Genomic DNA, 8,250 nt, shown 5'->3' on the forward strand with positions numbered 1-8,250 from the left:
GTCCTATCCTAACAAACCATACATCAATGGAAATATGATTTATTCAGCTTTCAGATGACGTATTAATCTCAATTTTGAAAAAATGTAATCTTATGACTGGTTTTGTGGTCCAGGGTCACATATTAGCTTGTTGCGATTTATTGGATGGGAGATGTAGTAATGTTTAGTTAAGTTTTGTCCGTGCATCAACTGAAAACAGCATAGATCAAAATCAAGAAAACAATATTTTCAACCCAGCCCTAATCAAAATGGCAAAATATTTTCTGTAACCCAGCAAGATCAGGGTCGAGCAAATAGAAGTAACTTAATAACAATCAAAAGCAAAGGAAAGCGTCCAACATGGCAGAAACACAAAGTGACTTTAAAAATGATCTGATGACTGTATTTAAGCGTTGTGTTTGCTGGCAGCGTTCAAAATGACAATATATGCCGCTTTCCTGATTAAATTTGCATGTCAAATGTGGGCGACGTTTTATACAATATGTAACACTTACGGATGTCAAACCCTTCACTTCGCATTTTCCCGAGTCGCAGACAGACAGCAGAGCCCAACACAACAACAATCATCTGCATTCATGAGAAGCGACAGACGAGTCCAGGTGTCAGTTACCGCTTTAACTCAATCCAGCAGCGCTGCACTGTGCTCACGCATCCGCTAGAACACGGCCCTGTGCACACGGGTAATTGCCAAGGTCTTTCGGATCAATCAGCATTGATCGTACACTTTCCTGCTATTACTTGAGCTGAATGAGCTCTAGAGGAACCGAAAAGAAAGCGCTGCTCATGTGACCTCTGACCCCGGTGGACGGTTTCTGCTTATTTTGGTGAATTTACTTTATATTCAATCATTAACAAATTCCACTCTCACTTTTTTCTGATTGGTCGTGACATTCTGCCGTGGAATGCATTTGGCACTAAACTGCAGTTGATCGTTGTTTCACACCGAACTCCACACTCACATAATAAAACAATTTACACTCAAATCAATATTTCATGTCTGCAATATGTTGAGTATTCAGTATTAATAAGGACATCACAAAATAAAGGCTGATCCTGAACCAGGTTTGTTTTGTGAGCGCTACCATCTGACCACAAAAAATCCTTTTCATATCTGGTGTCTTTTTTGGGGAAAAGGTTCAATTAAAATAAAAAAGATGTATATCAATAAAATGTAATGATTAAACAATCAGGTCTTTTACAAGCCACTTTGATGTAGTATTTTTATCTGTTGCTTTTTTCAGGCCAGCAATGGATCCATCCAAATCTCAAGCAAATCTGTCAAGCAAACCCATTTATTTCCCGTGTCTTCCAGCCATGTTCACACTTAATATTTCATCTGTCTCTCTTTTTTCCCCCAATGCCACAAGCAATGATAAGAGATCCAGAATACTTTACTTTTCCTCCTTCAACCACACACACACACACACACACTGAAAAAAATGAAAATAGTAGGATGTCCTCATTTCTGCACAGTTTTTTATCTCCCATGTTTAATAAACTTGTAATTTTCTAGTATTTCCCAGAATTTGCAGACACATAAAAAGTATCATGACATTCTGATTGGCTGTCTTTGTGAAGTCGGAGTGCACAGTGTTTTAATCTGTCCACCGTGAAGCTGAGTTGTTTTTACATTCCCACACACTGAGTGCTTCTGAAGAAGATTCGGTGGCTGGGTTTGATAGTGCTATCGAGTCTTTAATGAAAAGATATTCAGAGTTTTTCTCTGAGACATCCTCACAAAAATATATCCCACTTCTCAGAGGTTTTTCCAAATTCAAATGGTCACTTCAAGCCAGTGTTTACAAAAATGAGCTGCAATTCAATGCAAAGAATAAAGTACACTTCATTTTTTACATGTACACTATGCATTCAGTTTGCATGGTATACATTTAATCATCAGCATAATAAGCACATATTGTCCAATTTTTTCAACCACGCATAGAGTGTACATTCAGCTTGCATATGAATCTTGAATTAGTTTGTCCACAAGGTGGCGACACTGAGTGTAGTTTCAAAGTAGAAAAAGAAACAAAAGAGACAGATCAACAACAAACTACTGACGATGCAATTAATTATTCGACGGTCATGGTGATGAGCGTTCGCGCAAGACGATTCAGAGATTTGCACAAATTTAAAAGAGCGCAAAGACATTTTTATCACTCAAAACGTCCAGAGTGGAACAGCACAAACACTGGAAAATTATGTAAGTTTCTAGCGTGCAGAGGTTGAGAGCCAGTGTTCGTGCATGATATGAAATGAAGCGTAGTTTGAAAGGCTGTGCGCATACGTTAAGCGATCGCATCAAAACTTAAGTGTACTTTAAAGGTGCTGTAAACAATTTTTGAGAAACCCTGTTGAAAGTGGATCAGACAGAGCACCAAAACACACTTGAAGCCAATCAGCAGTAAGGGGTGTGTCCACTTGTGATGAGGGAGGTGCCGTTTGTGAATTTGGGGGTGGAGCTATTAAGAGAGGGGTGTGATCCTTTTGGGAGGGGCGTGTCTGTTTTGGTGATTTCAAATATCAACAGCGTTTCTCAAATCGCTTACTGCAACTTTTTAAAATGACTACAAATACATTTTTATCGCTGTGTTGGGCTGTACACTTTGCCTCAGAATTGAAGTGTTCTTGTAGCGAAACTAGTTTACTAGTTTAGTTCACCATTTCTATAATGAGAAGCTCCCCCAAAAACGAAGTCAAGATCTCGCAGGATCTCAGAACCTCGACAATGAGGTCATATTAGTTTGCTCGCGCTGATCCGAACGCCGGCGTCTGATTAATCTTGATGAGCGTTTGACGAATTACAATGCCAGAAAATGAAGGAAAGCTCATTTTCGGAATCCGTCGGCGAGGCATTGTTTGGAGCTGATTTGAGGAAGGCCGAGGGTTGTGGATTTGATGAGGACATGTTAATATCTACTATTGAGACGAGATAAGATCTTCATTAGACTTAGCGCTAGCTCGAGGGAGGTCTTATCGGTGTCTGAGGGGAGTGCGGGAGGAGATTAGAGCAGAAGGCCGGCTTACACTTCACCGTCAGTCCCGAGGCTTTGTGACGGGGTCAACTTAATTTTGTTCCTCTGATATTAAAAACCTGTCTGAGATAAAGAGTTACTCTTTATTAGCTGTGGAGGGAAGCGTGCGGGTGGATGGAGGCCGACTCACCGTTCTCCAGGAATTCTGCGACAACAGGCCGGCCTTCCTCCTGCAGACTCAGAAATATCAGATTTCTCAGAGCGTTTCCTTCATGGGACACTACAGGCGACTACTGAATATAGAAATATAACTAGAGAGTTGTGATATGGAGTTTGCTGTTTTCATAGAATTATTAAAACTTTAATGACACCGACAGCACAAATATGTGGTTGGAATCATTTCCAGAACATTTTTTTTTTCCAGATGATGGACTATAAGAAAAGTAAGCAGCCAATCTTGAGCATTTAAAGTGGCACAAACAACAAAACTGCAGTGAGAGTTTGAAGAAGCAGAACGATAATGTGCTTTGGTTTGGACACTGATATACTTATTGTTATAGTTACCACAACATGTTCCACTTATTTCACCATATTCACTTGATTATATACTTGATTATATTAGAGATGCACCGATCGATTGGACAGGGACTGGAATTAGCAGATTTTTCGCATGACATTTTCTGTGATTTTTCTGTTTTGACGTCACACTTACGGCGACTGATAATGTATTTATATCGTGCCAGAACAGAAAGTTATAGGTGCATACTGTGGTAGAAAAAACAACAACATTTATAATATGATTTAAGTACGCAACATTGCGCGGCCAAAATATTTCAACATGATTGCAGTGTGATTTTATACAATAGTAGTTCAATAAACAATAAGTTAAAATTAAGTGACACATATCTTCGACACAATATTGACTATTTTTGCTCAATTTCGCTGATGAAAATAGTTCAAATCAAAGCCACAGCAGAACAGTTTTGTGTCTCCGAGCAACACAGCGGTGTTTCGTTACTGAATGAATCTACGTTTTTGAACGAATCGAGTGAGTCAATGATTCAGTAACCCATTTATAAAGACAGTAGTCACTGGCCTCGTTTCTGAATCAATCAGCCGTTTGAACGAATCTGTTGAATGACTAAATGACTCACTCATTGAAACAGTCATTTGCTGCCACCTGCTGGTTTGGTTTCATATTTAAAACGGTCATTGCATTTTTCCCAACATTTCTTATTTGTATGTTTAAAAATATATATTTATTATTATATTATTTATACCCCTTTTCTAGTCACAGAGCACTTTATTTTGAGAGTTATTTAGGTGAGAGAACATCTGTAACTTTGTACAGATTGGATATATATATATATAATATCTATATCATCTATATATACAGTATATATATCTATCTATTAGGGGTGGGAGAAAAAATCGATTCTCCGATGCATCGCAATTCTCTCTTCAACGATTCTGAATCGATTCTGAGCTTGTTTTTTTTTTGTGTTTGCGCTTTGTGTTTGTTGTCCTGAAGCTCGATCGCGGCTGCGGTTAAATGCACTTGCATATACTTTTATATGAAATTGATGTAAATGTATGTCAGTTATGTTTTCAGAGCAGGACAGAACATCTGATATATCGAAATAGATCTGTGTTTAGTGTAAATGCAGCCTGTTAAAGCTGCCACTGTCTATGATCTCATAATCAAATGGCAATAATGCTGAGGAAAAAAGAAAACCCCATAACTAGCCTATTGTCTGTAAACGTTCGGATGCTTAAAGAACACTTATTTTAAATAAGGAATTGTTTTAAAAAGTAGTCTGTTTATATAATAAAAACAAAGTAAATTTTGCACAAATAAAATTTGATATAAAATGTATATGAAAATATAGCCACGTGCAGTAATATTGAAAATTGAGAATGTGACGCATTGTGATATTGAGTTGATAATGATAATCGTAATTGAATTGAATCGTGAAACCAGTGAAGATTCACACCCCTATTTTTAAGATGGCAGTACTGACATACAGAGATTCCAACTATAAACAAAAAAGCATAGAAACAGCAATTTTGGTTAAAATGTAAAGTTGTAAAATGTATTTGCACAGCAGAAGAATTAATTAGGAAAAAATGTAGATCAAGAATCATTTTGGAATCGGATCGTGACTCCCAGAATCGGATCGTGGAGTGCCTAAAGATTTCCACCCCTAATATCTATCTATCTATCTATCTATATATATATATATAGTTTTTTTTGTTTGTATATGTATCTGGCGGCGGGGATACACACGATTTGTGTGTCGTTTGTTTGGGAGCGGAGCATGCACGGTCAGCTTTCGAGGAGCATCTTGATTATTTCCAGTTGTCTTTTTTAACATCATAATCTCTATGGCATAAAAATAAAATACTGCAATGCTAGCTTTTTTTTGTTCCTTCCCAACATTGTGCAGCCCTGCTCTATGGTCTCCTCTAAATGTCTGGGGCCTCGTGAATTCATAAGTGCTGCTGCTAGAAAAGGCTCCTGTTCTCCAGGAGGTTTATAGAGTAACATATAATAACAAAATAATCTAGAAGCGAGATTGAGAGTCACTTTTATTGAAAAATAGAGATCTCTTCGCCAAAAAAAAAAGCAAAAAGAAAACTGCATTTTCTATAAAATTGCTTCTCACATTTTAAAAACCTAAGCATTATAATTTGAAGTCCGACACACGGCGCTCATTAGAAGCCACTCTTTCCTGAGTCAATCAAGACAAATCTCTGCACAAGCTCTTCCCTCTTCAGTTAAAGCACACCGCGAGCGAGACGGAAATGAACAAGACCTCCATTAAAGCCTCAAATCACCTCATACAGAATAACACACACTCAAAGACTTTCATATCAAGCTGAGTAAATTGCTCTTGAGTGACGTACTGAATGAGATTATTAAAACATTTGATATTTTCAACAATGTAAAATAATTTGGGCCCCGTTCTTATCTAGCAGGAAGTTTCCCAGAACTGAGACTTTTCCTAGAGCTACTTCAGAGTTTCTCTCAATAAACCTGCAGCTCATTGCAAACTCACTTGGTTACAGTTCATCATCTCATGCCTCAATGCTATGAGTTACAGAGCTGGGTAGATTACAAATTATTGTCCGTTACTGATTACAAATTACAGATTATATGATAAAAAGTCATTTAGGTTACTCATTTTAGGTAATGTATTCTAACTACTTTTTAGATTACTTTTTTTTATCCAACTTTACATTTATCATTAAATATCAATATTATTCTTATTGATATTTAAAAAACACAAAAAAAACTAAGAGAAAGAAAAAGAAAATATATTATTTTTTTATATCAACATCAAAAAATGCATTAAACGTTACATTAGTGAGTTGAGCGTGAGTGAATAGCTCAGCTATTTCCCCTCAAATGCATAAGTATGGTTTACAAATGTATTTATACAACATACAGTCAAAGATAAATGGTATGACACAGTAGGATTTTTAGAATCAAGAGAATCAATAAAATATGAATAATTGACTGCCCTTATGTGAATAATATGTAATCCATAACAATGTAACTGTAATCTGATTATGAGCATTATAAAATGTAATATACTCCAATTACAAGTACTTAAATTTTAGAATCTGTTTACAATCCATATATGTTTACATGTAATCAGTTACTACTAGAACTGATAAATTACTATATATTTAAAGTAATCCGACACAATCTAATGAATAGACTTTTGTCCAAGAACCAAAAAAAAAAAAAAAGTCTCAAAGACTGATGGACTGACCAAATAAATGCTTGCTGCAAAAAAATTGGAGCCATAAACATTTTATATGGCTGCTAAACATGAACCATGGACGAAGGGAGATGGACAGTGGAAGTTTAGCTTTAGATTTAATGAGACATGTTTCACGAGGTGAATTATTATTACATTCTGCTAAACATCTTCTTTTGTGTTCCACTAAAAAAAAAAAGTCTGGTTCTTTAAACGCGGATGAAATGTCGTCCTCAGGAACCTTCAGAAACAGCAGCAGTGAAGACGGTGAATCCAGACGTAGGTCTCAGTTTAGTGAACTCTGCGCGTTGGAAGATTGTTTTCTTACTTAAAGATGTATTGCGAGTCCCGCAGGACACAGTCAGGTGCGTGAGCTTGACCTGTTTTAATCAGAAGATGATTTTAATGTGTGCACATCTGTTTGGCGCTGCATCTGCTGTCGAGCTTTCGTTCTGTCGTTTCTCATTTTGTCACTCGTCTGTAAGAGTTTGTTTAAACCCTTGCACTGTTTTATCCAGCTTGTGTCTCATGCGGAAATTCTGTTAAAGACGGTTCAGCTAAAAATGAAACCATTCGTGTGCGGATCTCATAGCAAACTGAGGAAGTTCATGAAGTTGTGTAATGAGTTATTCTGGAGAAGTTTGTGTGTGGAAGAAAGCATGATTCCATAATGAAGATAATTAACTTCAGAGAGCCGCGTCTGGACCGCTGGCTTGGGTTTTTAAGGGAGATGAAGAGGAGAATTCAATTATCGGAGTTTTCTGAATCGTGACTGTGCAGAAATAATTATCTCTCATGTTTTTGTGCATATGTTAATTAGACCTTTAGAGTCAACGGGAGAACAATGTTTAGACACGGATCCGGTAAAGAGAGAAGGGTAACGGCTAAACGAATACAGTGAAGGAAAACGAGGCCAGAAAGGAAGGATCTGGTGAAATCTCGCTGGTCTGCAGTGAATCTGGGTCTCCGTCGAGCCGGAGGAGCTCTGATCTCTCACACATTCATCTCAATGACAGCTGCTTGGCTGGAGTCACCTGTGCTCACTACTGCTGCCAGACTCTTCTGAGCCAATCACACGAGCTCTGAACGTCACGTGACCAGTGACACTCTAAAACATCCACTGTTCAGTGTTCACTACAGAATATGATTTTAAAGAACGAATGAAGGAAAAAAAAACAGATTAAATGAACTGTCAAGAACAGCAGTGAGGAGAGGACCTGAAAGAAGACAGTGAGTTGGACGTGATTAAAGATGAATGTGAGTGTGTGTGGAGCAGATCCGTTCAGATGACACACGTTCTGAAGAAGCGGATCTGAGGCAAATGAACACAAGTGATCGTTCATCAGCAGATCTCAGCAACATCTGCAGGACGTCAAGACCCAACACAAGAACCGACAGCACATTACAGAGACGAGAGTGTGACGAATCAGCGCTGATCAGCAGCTCTGTGGGATGTCTTCAGAAACACACACACACACACACACACACACACACACACACACACACAC

At 37.8% G+C, this 8,250-nt stretch overlaps 1 protein-coding gene across 1 annotated transcript in view; it reads right to left on the minus strand.

Moving 5' to 3' along the window:
- Positions 1-8,250, minus strand: part of LOC107676736 (receptor-type tyrosine-protein phosphatase delta-like) — a 319,184-nt gene that overhangs the window by 172,634 nt on the left and 138,300 nt on the right. The window lies entirely within an intron of this gene.

The sequence above is a fragment of the Sinocyclocheilus anshuiensis genome, unplaced genomic scaffold, assembly GCF_001515605.1.
Source record: "Sinocyclocheilus anshuiensis isolate Anshui unplaced genomic scaffold, SAMN03320099.WGS_v1.1 scaffold2186, whole genome shotgun sequence".
Classification (NCBI taxonomy): Eukaryota; Metazoa; Chordata; class Actinopteri; order Cypriniformes; family Cyprinidae; genus Sinocyclocheilus; species Sinocyclocheilus anshuiensis.